The sequence below is a fragment of the Chinchilla lanigera genome, unplaced genomic scaffold (assembly GCF_000276665.1).
Source record: "Chinchilla lanigera isolate Chin_1 unplaced genomic scaffold, ChiLan1.0 scaffold00033, whole genome shotgun sequence".
NCBI lineage: Eukaryota > Metazoa > Chordata > Mammalia > Rodentia > Chinchillidae > Chinchilla > Chinchilla lanigera.
In genome coordinates this window covers 3,411,396-3,435,149 of record NW_004955434.1, presented here as the reverse complement: position 1 = coordinate 3,435,149, position 23,754 = coordinate 3,411,396, and the positions used below count along the sequence as shown (strand labels likewise).

At 40.7% G+C, this 23,754-nt stretch overlaps 1 protein-coding gene across 3 annotated transcripts in view; it reads right to left on the bottom strand.

The window, feature by feature from the left end:
* Apba1 (amyloid beta (A4) precursor protein-binding, family A, member 1) overlaps positions 1-23,754 on the bottom strand; it is a 203,794-nt gene that overhangs the window by 153,622 nt on the left and 26,418 nt on the right. The window lies entirely within an intron of this gene.

Genomic DNA, 23,754 nt, shown 5'->3' with positions numbered 1-23,754 from the left:
CTGTTGCTTAAACTTCCCAAGAACTCTAAGAGGTGGGCTTTATTATATTACTTCTTGACAGATAAACTGATGCTCAGAGAAATGAAACAAGGCTGGCAGAGTAAGGGACTGGGCAAGTGGGTTTGGGATCCTTCTACAGTTCCCTGAAAGAAGTGATGCTTGGCAAGGGCGGGGCAAACGGGCAAGTATAGGAAGCAGAAGGGGAAGGGAAGATTTCCTGTCTTGAAGATAATGGATACATCAAAAATAAAATGATACTGCCCCATTTATTTCTAAGAAACATAGCAGAACTTTTTTTTAAAACTCTCATAATCCCAGCCAGAATTTCATTTGCTTTGGTTGTAAAAAGTTTGGCTTTTAGTTGATCTTTGCAGAGGATCCCCTGTCACTTCAAGGACTGGTGACAGGCATATTTATAGGTTTTAATCCAAGCTTCCTGGAATCTTCAAAGATAAGGTTTACCCCAGCACTTGAACAACACATTATAGTACCCATCCCTAAATAAAACTACAGACTTTCTTACATTTATCCCATTTATTGGAATGGACTTTTGACTTACTAAAGTAAAACTCCAGTGGGGAAAAAACTGATCTGGTTGTGTCAGCCTATAGCTCATGGAAGGCAGAACTAAACAGATGTGCAGCCAGCTGTGGCTCTGGTGATGCAGCTTGGACTGTAATCTCAAGGTTGACTCTTACTGGCTGTTTGTCTTTGAACAAGTTTCTTGAACTAATTAAGGCTTACTTTCCTTATGTGTAAAATACAGATGTTACCAGTAGCTCTCTCAAAAAGTCTTTGTGAATGTATGCATGTAAAACACTCAGCATTTGACATATAATAAGAATTAAATAAATGTCAGTTATTATTATTAGATTATGACTAGAAAATATTAGCGCTAACGTGATGATACATGGTAGAAATAGGCCATGTCTACTATTTTTAGACTGACCACAGTAGATTGTCACATTTACATAACTGGAAGCGCATGATACTGTAAACTACCCTACAACTCACCCTTTTTATATGCAGTGGCATTCTCCCAAGAATACTTAGGACCATATTTGGAAAAGAAATCACAAAATCTTTTTCATTAAAATAATGAACACTGTTTGGCTGCAAACCAAGTAGTAAAAAATAGAAAAATTTACCAAGGCGAAAACTGTTACAGTGATACAGGAATGCGCCCACACAAGATTCGATGTAATTTTACCCTTCTGGTATACTTTTCCTTAATTCAAAGAAATTTTTTGAGTCTATACTGCCATCAAGTTACTCAAAATAAGCAGTACTAGATGAACACAGAGCAGACCTATAGCCAACACTCACCCCTACTACTTAGGTTCCAAAAGAACAAAAAGGAAAATTCAGAGATGAAGAATGATAACAGCTTGGGGAAGACCAGCGCATGGACAAGTGTTATTTATTTAAGGCATTTGGTCCCCCAAAGACTATTTCTGATGTGCTATTCCGACACACACAGGGCAAAAGGGACAAAGGGACATGTGTAAACACAGTTATCTTCTAGAAGCCCCTTTGGGTCCTCTTGTCCTCCTAAAAGTGGAGATAAAGACTGAGGAGGCAATTACATACAATTACCTAAAGCAAATTAAATTAAAGCAAATTGAATTAAAGGGCACCCATAGCAACAACTTGGCACTGTTCCTAGTCCCACCAAGTATACTTCCCCAAGCTGGAGCACTGATGTTCTGATGTTTCTTCTCTTTATGTTCTTCCTCCATAGTACAGGTAGCTTTCTGCCACCAGTGTTATTTTTAATATTTTCTAGATGTAATAGCAAATATCAGTTTTTATCTCTTATGTGCTAGTAGGCGATGCTTAACATGGTGCAGTATTTGCTTTTTAATTTAAAACATCAGTTTTAGCCAATAACTGTGTACTGTATGTGTGACGGAATGGTTGATGAATGTAAAAACAAGTCAGATGTCAATCTTCTCTGCTTAGTCAACAATTATTTAAAAGTGCTTACGGTAATTCCTGCGGGGCACCGGACTAGGGAACTGGGTGAGGAAAGGCTGCTGAATAAAAGAGGAGTATGAGTCCCATTCCGGAGGCACTTACATGAACCGAAAGCCAGTGGAAGGGAAAGACTGCATGCTATGACGACGGCATAATGTAGGAAATGGCTATGCATTATATCTGCCTAGATAATCAGTAATGGCTGATAGGGTTAAAAGGTGTCTCCCTCCGAAATTCAAGTGCTGCCAATGAGGTGGTGTTAAAGGTGAAACCTTTAAGAGACGACTAGGGATGAACGCTCCTCCCTCACAAATAGGATTAGGTGCCCTTATAAAAGGGCCTGAGAATAGGGCTCACTACTTTTGTCCTTCCGCCATATGACGCAGTAAGCAGGCCTTCACCACAGGCCGGCACCTTGACCTGGACTTCCCAATTCCAGATCCGCAAGAAAATACATTTCTGTTCTGTATAAAATTATTCAAGCTGCAGTACTCTTGTGATTGCAACGAAAACAGACTAAGACAATGAATCTATTAGTATGCTTATGTCCAGCTTAGACTTGACCACTACCATCATCGACCAATAGTTATTGACTATTCCCTAAACAGCTCCAAGGTAAGGGTCTGAAATCCAGTTTAATAATAAATTGACCCCAGATTCTGATGCATATTTGGTACAGACTTGGGAAAATATTGCAAATATGAGACTATAATGAAGAATAAACAGGAACTCCATGCTCCTCAAAATCTCTACACATTCCTACGAGTCAGTCACGCAAATGTCAACATCAAATATTTAAATTTCTAACCCCCTTTTTAAAGAGTAGCAAAACATACATAATACAACATTTATAGTTATAACCATTTTTAGGTAGACAAAATTCAGTGGTGTCAAGTACAATCACACTGTGTCACTATGCCTCCTTTCACAGCTTGCTTTCTTGTCAGTGAGAAGGTCACATCTGGGTGTTTACTGACATACAGCCGGTGACGGTAAGCCCTGGCCTCTAATGCTTTAGTCAGGCTTAAACACACACCACACACGCACACCACACACACACACCCCCACACCCACTAGGTAGAGAAACTCAGGAGCAGCAAACACGTCTTCTTAAATGTCAACTAGAATTTCCTGGCAGTGTCTGCCTGGAATGCCGTGTGGGAATGTAAGTAAAGAGCCACGACTGAATAGAGCCTCTTGCATCTGGTGTGGGCTTGGCTGACGGTGGCATGCATGCTGCATATTTATTGTCCTTGTACTAGTCATTTTAGTACAGCGCCATAGAAACAGAACAGGGCTTGGCCTTTTAATAAGCACACAGTCACAGATGATAGCTCTGTACAGCATCCCTGGGATTCATCAGGCTTTGCAAGAGCTGATGACATGAGCCACTGGGCTGGCACCAGCTACTTGCCTCGGAACTATCTGGTTTGACTCCATTGAATTCACTCAACATTGAGGGTGTTCTCACTATGTGCAAGAGATACCATTCTAGGTGCTGCAGTAACTAAAGGCTAGGGAGGACAAGTTCAGTGGGAGTTAAGGCAGGTTCTTATAATCATTACATGGGGAAGGATATAATTCTTCTTAGGGAAAGACAAAATGGTACTGGGAGTCAGGCTATGTGACTGGGGTCCTGCGGTCTCAAGGCCAGTGTGACCTTGCTTTAGCAATAGAGAAGTATGCGGAAGGCTGCCATGTTTCACTCCTAACCACGGTGCTCCTAGGGCAAGATAACATCGCTGAGGAAAATGTAAAGAATGCAGGCATCCAGGCACGGGGAAGAGCTCCTCCATTCTTTCCTCTGCCTACCACAGTTGCTGTTCCGGGAAAAGTACACCACCCCCTCTCTGTGCTCCTGGCTTGCTAAGAAAAGTGGGTCAACCATGGAGATAGGAGTGCCTGTCCACTTCAGGCAGGTTCCTCCTGGTGCCTTTGTACCTTGAATATTGTCTTTTGTCTTTCTTTATTCCCTATGGTCCCCCTACAAGTATCTGGGGGTCTGATCAGCCCCTGGCAAATGGAAGTCAAGATCATCATTTATATTCAGTGAAAGGTCAAATGGGCGATGAAAAATCAGAGAGTTGTGACAAGTAGCATCAAAGGCGCAGAGAGGGCAGAGAGAGCCACGACCTATGGCTCAGGCCCAAGAAGGACCTATGGTGAGGGGACAGTCACTGGCACGGAGAAGAGAGGGCACAAGATCTGCCATAAGAAATTCTTGGCAAAATATTTCCACCTTTGTTTCTGAAGGTACTTTCTGTACAGGAAAAGTTATAAACATACAGAAGTCAGAAGAGCTCACTCTGCCACCATCAGCTGGGGGATTTTTGGTAAGTCTCATAACCTCTCCACACCTCCTATCTCCAAAATAGGAAGAACTGTGTCTAACTAATCGAGATGTCTTTTTAGGGTACCTAATACCTTTTGGTTCTCTTCATTTAAGGAAGCTCTAAGTAGAATAGTAGGCCACAGAACTTTATCAACCCATATTTATTAAACAAGCACAGTATTTGGGAAATTTAAAGGACTTTTAAACCTCAGTTCCCACTTTCAAGGAATCCATCAACTGTTGGAAAGAAGAAAATGCATATCTTAAAAGCCTAAAAGAAAAGAAGCTACATGCATCAAATGTCATAGCATGCTCATTATGTTAGGAACTTGTACTCTCTGAGTACACAATATTCCTTTGGGAACACTGAAGCAGCCAGAAAGATCTCTATAATCTAGGGAAGGAAGGGTGAGACGTATACACACTACAAACACATTTTCTATTTCAGCCCTCATCTTTACTAACTGTGCGACCTTGTGCACATTTCTAACCTTCCTGAGTCTCCAATCCCACAGTCATAAGGAGCAGGGTAATCTCTTTCCTGTTTTCTCCTATGGGAGCTATGAGATTCAAACAGAGTAGTGTACAAGGATGGGCTTTTCCAACCACCAAGAGCTATACAAGGCAAGACATCACCATTACCACCATCTCAAAGGGCAGAAGTAAAATTTCTGTTAGTAAAACATGGGCTCACTTCCTCCTCACTCGTGTGTAGACTGGGAAAAACAGAAAAGCCCAGCTGAAAGTTCACCTGCTTACACTGTGAAACTTGCACTGCAGAAGTTTGAGTCAGATGTGCAGTCATCCTTAAATTCAGGATTAGAAGTGGACGTGGCCTGACCTACTTGTGCAGGTGGGCAGATGCACCTGGGTGGCCCCTGCACACGCCACTCAGACACACGCACACTATGCTCTGCTTAGTGACACCAACAGCATGTTTTTCACTACATGTTTGCACAGCCAACAGAAGTTTCTGATGAAAATGAAAAATTTTATTCTGGGTTTCTGTGTGGAAAACTACCTGAAATCTCTAGACTATTAGGGGAGGCGGGGGCTCCCAACACTCAACAGCAAGCAGTTAAATACTGAACTGGAAACAATCTTCCCTTGACATTTTGGTCTCAAAGCCCCATGTGTCTTCTAGAAAGAGGGGTGTGAGTTACCAGCACTGCCTCTTCTTTGCTCACAAATGAGGTCTGAAAGTCAGTCCCTCGGCCTCCATTTCTCCTGAGGATGGTCTAGGCTGGTGTTGGCAAACCTGTGGCATGCATGTTGCAGTGGGCTGTTTCTATCATTAAAAACTTTGTTACTGCTTGTTTCTTTTAAGATAAAAGATGTTAACATATGAGTTGTTTTTTCTAAACTAAAACCTCAGTATTCAGGTTTAATTGCAGTGTTGGCATTTCACGATAAATGAATAAGTTTGGGGTTGCAGTTTGGGCACTTAGTCTCTATAAGGTTCACCACCACTGGTTATTTCATCTTCTGTTGATCTTTCCTTCTTTCCCACCCCAGGACCTTTGCACAGGCTGTTCCTCTATCTAGAACAGTGACGGTGAACTTTTTAGAAACCAAATACCCAACAATGCAACCCCAAACCCACTACTTACTGCAAAGTGCCAACACTGCAATTAAACCTGATTGTTGAGGTTTTCGTTTAGAAAAACAACCCATACGCTTGGCTCACATGCTGACACAGTGGGCTCTGCATGCCTGCCGTGGCACACATGCCATAGGTTTGCCACCACTGATCTAGTGGATTTTTAAAAAATTATTCCTTATACAGGGAAAAGTCTAATATCAATTGTAGCTGCGTATCACATTACTGATCTTCAGCAAGAAAACAAGAGGATGTAGGGTACATGCTAAAAAATGGGTGGTGCCCAGTATGGTGATAAGACTGTGAGTCTGTCCCTAGAGACTTGTAAGCAGGACAGCTGTCCCCTCTTCCTTCCTATGGCTTGCCAGAGGTCAGACACCCAGAGGTCAGAAAGCAGCTGCACAGGCCTGTTCTGGTCCATCCCCTCAAGGGACGCCAGTGGAGGGGCGTGAATGTTCTAGGCAGCCCATGCACACTGAGGAGACGCACACTGGGGCTCCGGAGATCAAGATCAGCCTAAATCTGCAGCAGGGCCGCGGTGGCTGGCGAAGGCAGCGCTGTGTGGAAACTGAATCTGACGTCTGTCTTGCCTCACTCTGGGGAGGTTATACGACCTCAGTGCCTTAGTTCTCTGCTCTGTAAAACAGGAATGGAGAGAACTTTTTGTAGAGATTAGTGATTGCCATGAAGTAAGTGTTCACCGCGTGGTAGTTATCATCAGCCGTGAAGCAAGTTTAACTAAAGACACTGGACCTGGAAAGGTGCCAACGGCCTGGTCATCCTGATGAGAGTAGGATTTTATTAGTGTCAGCCCCACAAGTATCACTTCATGAAGATCCCATGAATTAAATTAAATACAGCACATTAACACTATTTTATTACCTTGTCATCTGGTACTATAAAAGTTCTGTTCTGAAAGCTACTGAGGATGCCAGTTGCTCAATTTCTACTGTCTCTCTAGCTTTCCATGTATTTGGCATTGTACTTCTTGCTAGTTCCCCTGGTTTCCTGGAACACCACTTCCTGGTTCGCTCACTTCTCTGACGATTCCCTTGCCCTGACCTGGCTCCTGGTCTGGTTTTTTGTTTTTTGTTTTTTTTTCCAGTACCGGGAATAGAACTCACGACGTCGTGCTTGCCAGGCAGGTGCTGTGCTGCTGAGCTAAATCCCCAGCCCCTCTGGCTCCTGGTCTGGATCAGTGGGGTGATATCTCCCCTTGCTCCATGGCTGTTCTCCATGATTCTCCAAGCACACTACACCCTGCTCCTTACTTAGTTGTTCACCTCTATTCTGATATCTTTCCACTCTACTAGTTTAGCCATGTTTCCTCTTCTGAATGTGGGGCCTAAATTTTCCCAGTGTCCCAATATACCTCAAATTGACTGACCACACCTGTGCCTACTTGGAGTAGCGCCCAAACCCCTACCAGCCAGCCAGGATGGAGGTCTGCAGGAAAAGCCAAAGGCAAATTCTCGCCTTGGAGACTATGTAGCGTGGTGGCGCTGTTCCTGATTCTTTTTCCCCCCTTTGGTAATGGGGACTGCGCTCAGGGCCTTTGCACTAAGCTACATCCCCAGCGTGTTTAATTTTTTTTTAATTTTGGGATAGGATTTCTCTAAGTTGCTAAGTTGCTCAGGCTGGGCTCAAACTTGAGATTCTCTTACCTTAGTCTCCCGAAGATGGGTATCTGATTTTTAATTCTGACTACTTGAGTTCAAGTCCAGGCCCCACTACTTATTAACTGTGGGACTATGGGAAGTTATTTATTTATTCTGTCAAATAGATATTTAACAGCCTCATGATAGTGGTTGTGAAGATCAAATCAGTTCATACCTAGATCAAGTACTTAGAGGAAAAGTCTGTGGTACACAGCACGACATGAGCACGGGCCACCACTACAACTCTTCTTCAGGAATACAACAGAAAAAATACGAGTGAATCAGGCTCAGTAGGTTTCCCAGGCAAATGTTTTAAGACTGTTAATCTGCTTTCTACTAGGGAATAAACCATGGTATTTGGCAGAAATGAAGCCATTAATCAGAACTTAATGTTGACTGTGATTGGCAACAAACCATGTTTCCTATGTGGCAATCTGGTCAATAGGACAGATGCAGCTGCCTAGTCCGTCAGAGCCAGAGGAATTGTAAAGATCCCATGACAGAGCGGCCACCGAGCTTGAGGAGCACCCAAATCATCAGGGGAACTTTAAAAAAATACTTATTTCAGGGCCCTGACTCAGAGAATGTGTCTCATTAGGTCTGAGAGGAGTCCTAGGAATCTAGGATGTCATGTTTGTTTGGGATCCACTGATTTACTTCATTCTCTTCCTGTCAAAGATGATGGAGCTAAAACCCAGCAGGATTAACCTGTCCCACATCTAAGACTAAGTAGCAGAGGCAAAGCTCACACGTGTCACACAGGTCTCCTCCACCAAAATCATCTCTAGAAAGTTCAACAAAGAAATGAATCCTACAGTGAGCACTTATTGTCCAATAGTAAACATATAAGCATACCCTTGTTCAGTTCATTATAGGAACAGGTAGGTTCTGGCTCGGTTTCATGGGTTCTTCCATTTGTAGAGATAAGTGCTATTGAAAAATGTTTCTAATCTGTTAGGTCAGTAACAAGAGAATTTAACCATAATGTAACTTAATGTAACTTAAATTTAACCATAATGTAACCATAATGTAACTTAAAAGAAAACCTGGTTTTTCTTTTTTTACCTTTTTGTCTCAAATTGGCTTTGGGAATCTTTTGAGTAAAAAGCAGATTAACAGTCTTAAAACATTTGCCTAGAAACCTGCTGAGCCTGATTCACTCATATTTTTTCTACTGTATTCTGGAAGAGAGTTGTAGTGGTGGCCAGTGCTCATGTCGTGCTGTGTACCACAGACTTTTCCTCTAAGTACTTGATCTAGGTATGAACTGATTTGGTTTTCTCCACAACCACCATGATGAGACTGTTAAATATCTATTTGACAGATGTGGAAAAAATAAATCATAACGTGTCTTTCTTTATGTACAAGAACAACCTATTCTAAATTCCCGGCAAGTGAAAGATCTATCCATCAAAGTTTCAGTAGGTAAGAGAAGAATGATTTTTCAACTTCCAAACCTTCTAATGATTGGAGAGAAACTCACTGCCAGCTGTGGCTTTGGCAGTCACAGCCCGTGGAAACAGCATGTATTGTCTCTGTGATTAGCACAGGCAGCAACAGAATGTGAAACAATGACCTCATAACTCAAGTGTCCACTCCCTCGGCAGAGCCCGAGGTCCCACTAGAAAGATAAGGCCCAGGCTTTATCACGCTAGGCCAATGCCTGATGTGATCTGTGGCCCCAGTGACCAAACAGTACTTGAAAGATCTGGAAAACAGCACGCTCAGGAGTGGCTCAGAGGCCCCCACCCAAAAACCTATGTTATCTGTTCACAGTTGTTTTCCAGAGTGCAGCTGGTAAAGGAGGGTTGGACTCTGCTGGGTTTCCATTTATTCTAGGTTTCTGCACTCAAAACTGGCCTGAGGCCACAATGAAATCAGTGACACAGGGTGATGCTATGGCTCACGACGACCTCATTTTCCTCTATTCCCAAATGCCTCCTCTGTTTCTCCAGATTATTTTTCTTTTCTCTTTTTCTTTTCTTCTATTTTTCTTAGAAACTGGTGTCAATTTAAAAAAAAAACTTAAGTCCTAAAGAAGAGTGATACTTTTAGCTTTTTCCCATCTGCAGAAGGGATTTGATAAAATCAGGAAGCAAGGTTGAGACCATGAAAAGAAAACCATGGTTCAGAACAGGAGGTTGAAGGTCGATGGGTCACAGAATATCTCCCCTGCCCCACAATCTTGCTATGGACCGACTGTCACTAGATCTAATTGTTCTTTTCAATCCACACAAAAATCAGCTGGGAGAGGGGTGCTTTAAAAATGCAGATTCCTGGGCACTAAGCCTGGAGTCTGATGCAGAAAGTTTGGGGTGGGGCCTGCATTCTCTCAGGCTTTCTGGCCACCAGAGGCCCCATCTGTGGGGAACACACACTGACATCCTTCACAAGCTCTGCATAAAACTGGTGAACAGTTTCTTTGTTCTAGATTGTGACTCTAAGTAGGCAACTTGAATGTCTGATTCTGCCTCACACGTAGTGACGGCACAGGTGGATTTCCTGAAATCTCCTGTTGCAATCTCTCTCACACCCGTAAGTACAGGTGAGGTGGGTATGAACACACTTTTAGAAATGTAAGGCAACATAAAATGTAAATCATTATGATCTACTTTTTCATTTTCACTCATTTATAACTTATTTTTAGAACATTTTGGCAAACTGCTTCTGAGGGATTAGAGAAATAAAAAAAAAAATTCCCAGGGGCCCAAATTAGGATATACTATGCAGCCTGAGCCAGTTTTCAGGGAAAATGTCACATTCTCTAAATGTAATAAAGAATAGGATGAATTTATAGTATAGTGAATCCCAGAATGCCTAAAGTCAGCGTGATGATGGACGGGGCACGCCTACCCCACACACTCACAGAACCAACTGTTCATTCTTGTGCTCACACACCCCTAGATTCCAAACGAAACATGCATTCAATTTTTAAACAATTTTTGTATTTCCAATAATTACTTCAACTTTCTTCTCTCAATAGTTATCTTTAAAGCTACCACAAAAGAGCATTTTTCTGTGAGAGGAGGGGCCTTGTTCAGTGCCTGCTGCTGTCCTTATAGGGAGCAGAGAGAGTATAGCCATCCCCACCAACACCACAGAGCACAGCAGAGACACCCAGCAGGCGCTCTTACCTGAACTAGACCTGCCTCATCAGAAAACTAACTATGCTTTGAAATTTAGACAGCAATCCATTGAAGTCAAACTTCCAAGAAATTACATCAGTCCTTAAAACAAAATCATGATAGTACAACCAAAAACTTGGTTCTTGACCAAGAGTTTCAGAAAGCACAGCATGGTTTGTAGCTTAAATTTTTACACATGCAGAGAAACTCGGAGGTAGAGTTGAGTTTCGATAGATATCGCCAATGAAGAGTCATAAAAGTCTCTTTCTCTGCTGCCGAATTGTAATATTTCCCCAGGTTTTTCTTCCGACTGAAAAAGAAAAATAGGTCATGGGCAACCTTTATTACAAACACGGAACCACAAACGACCAGTCCACAGCAATAGTCTCTTTCCAGGTTTCTTACTTCCACATCGCCTTCATGGAGCTGATATTCAAGGGATCTTTCAGAACTATCTGTGCCGAAAATACACACCAATTCCTTTCCCTGATGTATAAGGCCCTGCCCAAACCTGGCTCTTATTTTGGACCACTTTGGTCCTTTCCTACTACATCATGGCCACAAAAGCCTTTTACCTGGCCTTTAATGCATGTTTGTACCACTTCCTTCTGGAATGTCTTCTGCCCTCATCCTCCACAGGGCTGCTCTTCACATTAGGGTCTCCGTTTAAAGTCTGTAGTTTTCAACGAGACCTTCCGAGGCCAGCGAATCTCAGGTGCCTGTTTCACCACTCTATATCATGATGCCTTGACTGATTGTCTGCTGGGACCTACCTCCAGCTGATAGTTTTCTTGAACAACTACATTATTATTATTATTATCATCATTTTTATTTATTATAATCATCTTCTTCAAATGGAATGTAAGGGCCAAATTAACAGGGCCCTCCCTAGTCTAGAACCATTTCTGGAACATAGCAGGCCCACAGACATTTACTGGATCTGTTAAAAATGGGAAATACTGGGGTTGCCTAATTCATGTTAAATCTTAAAGAAATCTTAAAGTTCAAGTATTAATTTTGGGCTCAGAGATGTGTACTCACAGACCCAATTAGTTTAAATCACTGTCCTCTGCTGGGGCTAACTTAATTAAAACATAATTCAAATGTTTCATGTCCTTTATAAAATTTAATATTAGCCACGTTATTATTAGTGGAGTGCTGTGAACATCTAGAAATTATCCCGATAACCATGAAAGGTTTTGACTTGGGGCACAACCACCAACTTGAATAGATGAGAGTGCAGCATATGTCACTGGGCTCGAATCTCATCACTGCCTAAATTACTCTCTGGGAAGAAATTCAGCAGATTAATCTTAAGTACATTATTGGGGCAGTATATCCAGTGCTACCCTGATCATCTAAAAAGGCTTTATCTGAGTTATGGTTAGGGGCTTAACTTGGATAAGGGATGGGGGAGACTCAAACATTAACTATCATTTAAATGTTATTCTAGGTCTAGGAAAAAGCAATTTGTTAAGTAAAGGTCATAGGAAATGTTTATTCAGACATTTAGATATTTTAATATTTTTCTAGAACAATTGGTAGATTCTAAATATAGTTCACAAGTTTTTAAGGTCAGCAGAGAGCAGTAAACATGTTGGGATATACACAGTCATGCTGAAGACAACTGAGATTCAGTCATAACAATCTACAAAAAGTAATACCATTTGTACTGGATTTGGTCATAAAACTGTTTTTTGACAAACACATATTAAAACCTACTAGTAATTTTAAATAGTGATATAAAAAGCAACAGTGGAGAAAATAAAACTCAAATCAATATTTCTCCATTTTAATATGCAGTATTAAAGGCCTAGGAGTCAGAAATTTTATTATAATACCCAGAGGAGTAAGAATTACTATTAGCTAAACTGCATTAATAAACATCTCCTGAAAATACAGGCTAGGAAAAATGAGATGTGCTGTGCTTTTCGTCTGTCAACAGATTTCTGAGAAGCACTTGGCACATTTGTCTGTTTATATTAATCTACTTTTCAGACTTGGCCAAACCTCCTAGAGAGAATGGAATAGGAACATAAACTTTTCAGACCTAAGAAAAGAACAAAATATTATGATTTTATGTTTAGGTCCTAAGGCATATTGCTATCCATAAAAGCCAGTGGCATCTCTCATCATATTTATTTACCTGCTAATGCCAGCAAGTCCCTGAAGCTTAAAATCCTGAGGCCACTGAGAGAAAAACAGCACTTATGGGGGGAAAATAACTTCAATAAATTTGAAATTATTATTTTAAATAATGCCTTCACTTTTAGAGATTTCTACCTCAGTAAATCTGGTCGTCGATGTTTAAAAGTGGCTTCCAGTCACTATTCAAAACCCTTCACACAATGTGACACATTGCTGACCTATTCTTTATTCTGAATAAAACTAATGCACTCTGTGGGCACTTTTAACGGCATTTTAAAAGCAAGTCATTAGTAAGAATATAAGCAGAAAATGCTACATAATAAATACAAAAATATGGGCACTTGGGATTGAGAGAATTTTAAAAATATCTCAAAAGCTGTGATTGTTTTAAAACTGGGAAGGGTTGCTGCTTTCTTTCTTTGTATTGTTTTTTTGTTATTGCTATCTAATAACACTGTCTTTAGGTTCATTATAGTTCAATGCAGTAAGATTCACCCTAGAGCATTTATTTTTTTCCTTCTTTCTCTGTTAGATTCTGAAAAACAGTTCTTCCATTAACTAGATCCATGGGGGATATATCCTTTCTTGACTGGCTTTCATGGGAGAGCAGACTTTCTAATTTTATAGCACAGACAGACAATTTGTGGGTGGGACGTGCTGAGTTCATCTGAAGCGGCTCCCGCCCGGACTGCAGGATTCCTTCCACAGCGTGTGTGCCATCTGGGTGTCAATTTGTTGCTATAACCTAAACAACTTTCCCAGGTGACATAATGAGAAACCAAATGGAAATAGTGTTAAGGCCACATGAAACACAGACGATGGCTACCCCGCCATTCTGCAAACAAACTTCCCTTTCTTATGAGCAAAGTTTCTGCGTTCCCTCTGTCCCTCTTCAGTGGCTCTCTGTCCCACCCAGAGGAACCACAGAAGATCCCAGGACACAGAAAGAAGTGCAAAAACGGAATACAAATTACTCCCGCAACTATACAAATAAAATAAAATAAAATAAGGCCCAAAGTCTTTTGTCACCACTCGTGGTAGCTAAAGGTGTGATGTGATCATCAAAAGGCAAAAGCACTGATGGAGGAACGAGACCCTGAGCGTGGCAGAGAGACCCTAGGGCGACTCCAGTGACCACCCCCCTCTTGTTCATGCCTTTCTGCAATCCTCTCTGTGAGCGTGACTTGCGACTTGCTTCTAACCAACAGCAGCACAGGGTGCAGGGGTGTCATTCTCATAATTTTCACATCAGACTCCGGTCTAGTGAGCTGGAGTGAGTCTTTTTCCTGCTCAGCGGCATAGGGAGCTAGGGGGAGAAGCACAACTGGCAAAGCGCTGAGGGTGGAGCCTAGTCTACACCTAGCAAAAAACTGATTCCTCTGTAAATCCTACCCATAATCCCAATGAGCAATGAGGCAGACCCCCGCCCCAGGCAGGCCTACAGATCAGAATGTAGCCCAACAGACACACTGATTACAGTCTGTGAACCCTGCTCTACACACCGGCTTCTTCTGCCCCATAGCAACTGTGAGATAAGAAATGGGCATTGTTTTAAGCTATGAAATTGGTGGTTATTTGCCACACAGAAACAGAAAATTAATACATTGAGAGAGGAAATGAGGGTCTGTCTTGGTTACTTTTTTCTTGCTGCTGGGACAAAATACCTGACGCCCAAAATTAAGGAAGGAAAGGTTTATTTTGCTTACAGTTCGTGGAAGTTTCAGTCCGTACTTGGCAGATTATAAGGCAGAGTGGCACATGGCAAAGGGCTGCAGCTCATGGAGACAGAACACAGCTAAGCCGCAAGCACACACCAGGGCGGAATGGGGGAGGAATGTCCTAAGCACTCTTTTCCTCTCCCTTACATATGCAAACTATCCACTCCTGGGCGGGTGCAGCTCTCACACCCATATTCAAACTCTAATAGCCTGCCCCTCAAGCCTGGCCGCTTGAGGCTTTGGGGGGACACACAGATTCAAACCATAACAGGGTCCTTCGCTGCCCATCCCTAAAGCGAGTCAGAGTCAGCCTAAGTCTGGCTGAAGAATTCTTTGCTAACCCCCTTTTTGTGCAAATAGTCACTGAAAGCAACATTCAGGGAGTGATGGACAGAGCCAGGTAAGTGCTGTGGCAACCATTCTAAAGGACATCTACCAGCCTCTTAGATGATCTGAGTTCTAAAATGCAAAGCTTATTAACCAGAGGGACCTCTTAATCTGATAATGAAAAATAATAGGCACAGAGACATGTTCAAAAATCTTATTATACTATACCAGAAACTTCTAAGTGGCTTTACTTGAAACTACTTGAAATGCAGAACAGTAAAAGACAATCAATTTGTCTTCATCTCTGTATAGCTGATGTTTTTGCAAATAAGCTTCCCTTAAATCTCCTTACCTGTGAGTTCATATAATAATTTTTTAATGAAAGTAAATTAAGAAAAAATGGGTCATGCAACCTTCTACCTTGAAGGTCTTTTTTTACAGGGTTGTGATACTTCATGTGCTAATTTATTCCTATGTTAATTCTAAATTATATTTTTAGACTTTCAATAACTTCTTCATAGCTTTTTAAAATAGGATGATGACTTCAAAAGTGAACCACATAAATTGACTTGCATAAACTACATAAAAGCTACTAACTACGGAATCTGTGATCCCCATAATAAAGGAAGCTGAAGCCTAAATTGAAACCGATTATAACTTTAAATGTAGGCAACATATGTTCATGGTTCCATTAGTCCTCCCCTTCAATTGTCCGACATCAGTATCAAGTATTTGATTAACGACATGGCTACTGGACTAGTATTTGGATACTTTAGCTCTTCGTTGAATTATGTCTTATAATGATCAGACAGCAAGTGTTAATATAAGCCATTCCTGATATTAACCATGATATATGCCACACACGTAAATTACTTCTATGGTTTTTTTTTTTTCTAATGCTAAATGTTCACAAATAAACCTAACCTTTGAAGAATATTAATTAAGCATTTATAGACATTAAGAGTTTATTTGAAGTAAAAACACACATACATGGTGTGATAAAAAATACTATGGTGTGAATGCTCAAACTTTTTAAAACCAATTAGCACAGTAAAGAACATATTGCCAGTAATCCGCCTCAGAACAATTCCCCTTGCTTAAAACACAGTTATCCATCATTCTTGCTGTATTTTGAAGCAGCTATGGACAAAGTCCTCTTTCACGTGTTCAGCTGTGCTGTGGTGGCAGCCTCAGTGTCCTGAGCTGATTCAAAACATGTACCTTTCATAGTCATTTTGACTTTGTGGAAGAGTCAGAAAAATTGGATGGTGCCAGATCTAGAGAATAAGGTGTGTACAGACACAACGTAATTTTTTTTTTTGCAAGCCTGCCTTTCCATTGGATGGCACGTGACAGCAGCATTCACATCATATTTTTTGACCATGTCTCATGAAGACACTCACGGAAGAGGACTTTTATTTGCAGAACTGCTTTATAAAGTGGCAAGAACAATGAAATAATTGTTCAAAGCAAGGGTGTGGGGAGTATTTTGGGAGGAATTAATGGCAAGGTATCTTTTACTGTAATAAATTTCTAAGATTTAAACATTCACCATATAGTTTGATCACACCATGTAGTGTCATCCCTGTAATGATGAAAGGCAGAAAATGGCGTTAGCATCTGTATTTTGTATTACAGCAGATGTTGATGTCCCAGAGATTTCCAGCAGCACGTGGCACGGCAATAGTCTGAAACTGACAGCCCGGGATAATCTGTGTTTGGGGTGAGCCTAATATGTAAAGCCTGGAGTTTAGGCAAGTTAGGGGTATAGCCATCAATCACACAGCTACATACTAGTGCTATGTACTGCGGCACAGTTCTAGAGCTGGGGTTAGTGCAGTTAAGAAACAGGTTCCTGCTTACATTCCATCTAGGGGGCAGATAATTAACAAGGGAGGAAACAACTGACAAAGTAATTTCAGGGAGCAGTGAATTAGGCCAATTCAAATGAACATTTAAGTGAGTTCCTATTCCCTGGCAGGCAGCGTTGTGGCACTCAGGATCCATTAGTGAGCAAAGCAGATGGAGATTCCCATCCTCATGGAAACCACAGTCTATCACGGGCAGAGACAATAATACAAGGCTTAATAAGAAGCCTGGGGGGCTGGGGATTTAGCTCAGCGGCACAGCGCCTGCCTGGCAAGTGCAAGGTCGTGAGTTCAATTCCTGGTACTGGAAAAACAACAACAACAACAAAAGAACTCAAGGATAGAAGCCTGTGTGATCTGTGTACTGTATTAATGGGTATATGTACTATGCTAGTGATGGCAAACCTTTTACAGACGGAGTGCCAACTGCCACCCAAAACCCACTTATTTAGCACAAAGTGCCAACACTGCAATTAAATCTGAATATTGAGATTTCAGCTTAGAAAAAACAACTCTGTCTTTTGTCTTAAAAGAAAAGTACAGTAATGTGCATGCCATAGGTTTGCCACCACTGTGCTATGATAAGACAGTAAGTGAACTAGCAGGATAAAGGTGACTAAAAGCGTTCATCAAAAGGGGCAGTAGGTCACAATTTTAACGGCCAGTCAGTGTAGGCACCAGGGAGAAGGTGACTGTGACAGGTAAGTTTGACTGTATCAACTTAAATGCCTCGGGTGCTGCCCAGGAGACTGGCGGAGCACACTTCTGGGTGTGTCTTTGCCATGTCCTTCTGCCACGATGTTTCTTCGTTGGCCTGAATCCCCTGAAATCACGAGCCAAACTACACCCTTCCTCCTCTAAGCTATGGGTGTCAGGAACTGTGTCTCAGCAACAGGAAAGCTGACAGATACAGGGACACTGAGAAGACTTGGGAGAAGAAACGGGGCTGGGCATGTACTGAAAATGAAATGGGCTGGGTTCTGCTACTGAGAGCACTTGGCTACCAAGCATGAAGTCCTGGTTCCATCCCCAGCACCACAATAAAAAAGAATTGCTAGGAGAGGAAATGTGCCTTCAAGGAGGCACCAAAGAGTTAGGAGGAGTGGCTAGAGGAAGCTACAGGGCATTACTCTAGCTGGAGGACAAGGAAAGTTCTTTCTGAGATGATACTTTAGCTGAGACCATCATGATAAAGGAAAAGCCAAACAAACACAGAAATCTAGGGACTAAGCATGCCCAGAAGTGAGAACTGAAAATTCCCTAACACAGGGGTAGCAAACCTATGGCGCATGTTATTGTGTTTTTCTTTTAAGACAAAAGATGTTAATGAATATTTTTTTTTTTTTTTTGTAAACTAAAACCTCAGTATTCAGGTTTAATTGCTGTGTTGGCACTTTGCAAGAAATAGGTGGGTTTCAGTTGGGGCACCCAGCGTCTAAAAGGTCTGCCATCACTACTCTAATGTTAGACTGAGTTTGGCGTGGAGGACCAGAAGGCAAACTACAGTGGGCATAAAATCAAGAGGTGGGGTCTTCAGTGTGGGCAGTGGGCAGATTATGTGGAATTAAGTGCAGAAGTTCAACCTACATTCTCAGCTGCATTTCTGCTACACTCTCTCCCGTCCCAGTCCATGGACTCTACTCACCAGTTTCAAACACATTCTAATATCACCCATCTTTAGATAATCATCCAAGTCTCCGGTTATCCTCAGTTTCTTCTTCCCTCCCAGCTGTTTCTCCAGAGGAGACTACACGGGGCTGGGGATTTAGCTCAGTGGCAAAAGTGCCTGCCTGGCAAGCGCAAGGTCGTGAGTTCGGTTCCTGGTACCAGAGAAAAACAGAGGAGACTACACATGCCAGCTGCCCCACGGGCCCCGCAGTGCCCTCTAATCGCACTTGTCTTTCCTCGTCTGGCTTTCTGCTGCTTCTGGCACAGATGACCACACTCACCTTCCAGACATGCTTTCCTTTCTCCCTGACACCACAGCTATCCTTGTTTTCTACCACCAACTCTGACATCGTCAGCTTCTCTTCTTGGGAATGTCCCATGAATAAAAATGTAGGTATTCACATGAGAAAAAATACGTAGGGGCTTTGGTTCACTGAAGGCTCATTCAGTAGCCTCGCTGACCTTAGTCTACAGGCCTCCTTCAGTGGAGAAGATGGAGCCTCAGAACAAACGAGATCTGCCTGTGAGTGTACTTTCTAACAGTGTGACTTTGGAAAATACATCATATCTCCAGGACTCAGTCTTCTCATCTATAAAATAGGGATTTCAATAGCCACCTTGCAAGGATGTTACGAAGAATAATTTATCCTTCTCAACATCTCCAGCCAATGCCTACCATTTAGTAGATGCCTTATGCTGTTCCTGTTATCTAGAGGCTCAGAAAAACCTTTTATTTGAATAACAAAGGGGGGAAAAATAACATGAAAGAGATGGGAGAGTAGAGCTATTATTAAACTGTTCTGGAGAAAGCCATTGTTAATGACCCACAATCAGATTAATTTTCTTTGTTTTATAAATCTAACAGGACCTATGCTCCTGCGTATCAGTCTCCTTAACTGTAAGGTGGGAATAATTATAGTATCTCTATCTCATAGGGTTATTTTAAAAATGAAGTGAGTTGACGCAGATGAACATTTAGAGCAGGATCCCAGACAGAGTAAGCTCCCAGTAAACATGAAGATGCCAACAATGACAAGTACTGCCACCATCAGTCCCGCTATCACTGGAGCTCACTTACTGTAAACCCATGAGCTATCTGAAGTCAGCTAAGTTGCTTGTCCACACCTACCATTTTCCTATATAAAACATGCCCATATGTGTGTATTATAGAGAAGAGAAAATAGATGTTTTGGGATACTTTCCATTTGCCTTTCTGGGTCTACTAATGTTCCTCTATTTTGTCTTCCAGGAGGCTGACCTTCCATGTCAGTGACCTTCCTTATGCTCTGGCTTCTGCTTGAGTGCAGCCAATGGAGACACTGACACAAAAGAACAAAGTAGAAGAAAGTGAGTGCTGGGTATCTATTTCTCCAATGCCTTCCCTGCTGGGGAAAGTGGTTGGCTGACTTCTCCAAAGGGACACTGCTCCTGCCAGTTCCCTCTCACCAGCCGTGGCTACTCTTTGATCACCCTCCCTCTCCTTACTCAAGCAGGTTTGGAAGAGGTAAAGTCTTTCCACTGTTGCAGCTCCAGGATGCTTCCCCATCTCTTGTCATCCTGAACATATGGTTTTAGATTGTCCCTTCATTAAACTCTTCTAAATTACCTGATGGTTTCCTGCTGGAACCCAGCTGACACATAGGTCAAGCTTAGTGACCTATGGCCAAATAAAACATGATGGGAAAGTGGTACCTTAAACACTTTATAGAAATGAAAAACAGCAATGAATCCAGAAGCTGAGACTCCCTCACAAAGCACTCCACTGCAAACTCTTTTGCGATTGGATCTGGGTAACTCACATGGAGGGGAAAGTGAGAGCCTCAGCATGTGCTGTCCTCACTGACCTCTGGTTAAGGCAAATGCTATTTCCTCTAAGATCTGTGGAATAAGGCAACTTGCTATGGATCAAATGATCCAAGTTACTTCTCTATCCATATCCACTCCATTAGGTACACCCTGGGGGACAAGTTCAAATACACATTTCTCTAGTGCTACCTTGCCTTTGCCAAACTGGCCTAGCTGAACTGAAGTTAAAAGATACACCCTGTTATCAATCAAGCTTTCAGTAACACTGAATGCTATAGAGCTGCAGCTCTTAATTATAATCAGAAGGTTAATTTTAGAAGGTGACTCTAATATCAGCTTTTGGCTTCATGATATGAATTAATCATTAATTGTATTTTAAGTCATAATTTATATGAAGAAATTATTCAACCAATATTTGGGAGTTGCTCTGGTGACAAACCATCAACCCAGGTAAATAAAATGGACAAAGCATATTTCAATACTATGAGACAACATACCTAGACTAAGAAGTAGTTCCAGTAAGTTGTAATGCAGAAAAACCATGTTCCTTTTATATAGTGCTATCTACAATTTGATGTGGACCCAAAACACATAAAAGCGAAACTGCTATAACATAAGACCTTCAAAATTATAAGGATGTTTTTAAAAATCACAACTATGAATAATAAATGCTGAAGTTATATTTTGTTTAAGATGGGTAATGTCTAAACATTGTACCCGGTAGGAGATGTTTAACATAGGAAAAAGAAGCAGGACATATGAGATAGAGAAAGAAGGAAAACTAGGCTGATACCCTTGCTCAGTTGTGGCATATAGTTTATGAATCATGACATTCCATTGAGTGTCTTCTTGTGGAATTTACAACTGAGCAGCATTAGCACCTTTAAAAATTGGTGTTGTTTCTTTCAAAACCAAAACAACTGATAAACTGGAGAAAAACAAAACAAACAAACAAAAAAAAAACAACAACTGATAAGCTGTAATTTTATTTACTCAGGAGATACATTACTAAATTGCTGTACACAAGTCAGATTTTTGTACAGACAATCAATCATATTTCAAATGCACTGGGGATCTAGCTTTATAGAAGCGATGTTCAGGTAAATAGTTTGCAGTGTGAATAATGAAGTTGTTAATCCCAGCTTTCTCTCTTCATATGATATTAAACAGCTGGTTTGTGGATGTGCACATGGATGTGTGCAGGCATGTAGGTATGGGCTTAAATTATTTAAAACACCACTCAAGTTTCAAGTCACAAAGGATTTAAAAGTAAAGTCACATCAAATGTTTACTAACAAAAGAGAAATATGATGTCCCTTCAACCAACGATATGAAAAACATTTTAATTTGATATAATATATAATGATATTATGAAGAGGTGACTTTTTGTCAATTTACTTTTATGCTAACCATTATGTATATTGCATAAGAACCATAGGAACAGGTTTTATTATCTCTATTTTGTGGAAAAGGGAGAATAACTTGCCCAAAGCTATATAGCTAGTAAAAAAAAAAGTCATATAATCATCTCAGTACATTTAGAAAAGACATTTCACAAAACTCACCTCCTATTCATAGCAAAAATTCTCAGTAAAGGATGATACAGCAGCCACAAAAAACCTAAACCTAATACCATAGTTCACAGAGAAAGACAACTTCTCTCGCCACTTCTAATAATAAGACAAGAAGGAACAAAGAAGTAAAATTTCTTTATTTTCACACAACATAAATATCTATATAGAAAATTCCAAAGAACATGCCAAAGTTATAAAACTGACAACTGAGTTTATTAATGTCACAACATATAAGGCCAATATACAAATACTGATTGCATTTTTACATACCAAAAATGAGCTGGAAGTTGAAATTAAAAAGAAAACATAAAAAACATGACACAGATAATTTTAACAAAATATGTCCATTTAAAACTATAAACATTCCTAAGAGAAACTAAGGGAAAAATAAATAAATGGAGTGATATACCATGCTCATGGATTGGAAGAGTCAATGTCTTTAAAGTGTTTGTTAATCATTTCCCAAATTAGCCACATATTAGATACAATACCAATCAAATCCCAGCAGAGATTAGTGTAGAAATTGATAAATGAATTTTAAAAATGTAATGGACATCACAAGGACCTGTTTCTAGAATATGTATGAAAGTATAAAGCTGGACTCAGTACTTTCTGAATTCAGTACTTAGTATAAGGTTACAGTAGTCAAAACAGTTTGGTATTAATATAAGATATATAAATGAAACAGAACAAAGTAAAGTGCAAAAACAGACTCATAATATATGGAAAACTGATCTGTAACACATGCTAATATAAGGGATATGTTTTCAAAAACTGGTCCTGGAACAACTAGCTATTTATATTTGAAGAGAAAAGAACCTGGATCCTTCCTTCTCACCAAAAATGAAAAGTAACTTGAAATGGGTCAAAGATCTAAGTGTAATAGCCAGAGCTCTAAAATTTCTAGAAGAAAACATAGAGAAATAATTCTGACTTGTGGCTAGGCAAAGATTGCTTAAGCAGAACATAAAAAAGCACAAACTGTAAGAGAAAAACTATGTAATTTGGGTTTTATCAAAAGTTTAAAACTCCTTCCAAAGATTGTTAAGAAAATAAGACCAGCTGTAGACTTAAGAGAAAATATTTACAAAATATATACACGATAAAAGATTTGTAACCTGAATATATAAACAACCCTTAGCAATCAATAATAAACAATCCACTAAAAACTACAGACAAAAGATCTGAATGAACACTTTACCAAAGAAAACATATGACTGGCCAATACGTGTATGAAGACATACTCGGTATTATTAGCCATGAAGGAAATGGAGTGTATTAGGTCTATAACCTAACTAGGACAACTAAAATTAAAAGGTTATAAATTCTAAGTGGTGGGAAGGATGCAGAATATCTGGAACTCTCACATATTATTGGTGGAAACCAGTAAGGTGATATGACAGTTGATTTTATGTTCCAAATTTGCAGGGCCAAAGTGCTGGGATATTCAGTTAAATATGATTCTAGATATGTCTATGGAGGTTTTGATTTCTTAAAATGAGATTAACATTTAATAGTAATACATTGAGTAAAGCAGATTACCCTCCAGCTTACCCTAATGTTAATATAGGTGGGCTTCCTTCAGTCGACTGACAAAGCCTGACCCCTCTCATGAGCGAGAAGAAATTCTACCAGTGGACTCCCACTAAACTCTAACTTGAGGGGCTGGGGATTTAGCTCAGTGGCACAGCACCTGCCTGGCAAGTGCAAGGTCGTGAGTTCAATTCCCGGTACCAAAAAAAAAAAACAAAAAGAAACAAACAAAAAAAATAAACTCTAACTTGAACTTCTCCCTGGGTCTTGAGCCTGCCAGCCTACTCTCAGATTCTGGATTTGCCAAGTTTTGAGAATCATGTGAGCTAGTCTGTTAAACTTACATAAATAATCAACTCCCTACACATCTCTTTTTTTGTTTGTTTGTTTGTTTTTCTCCGGTACCGGGAACCGAACTCA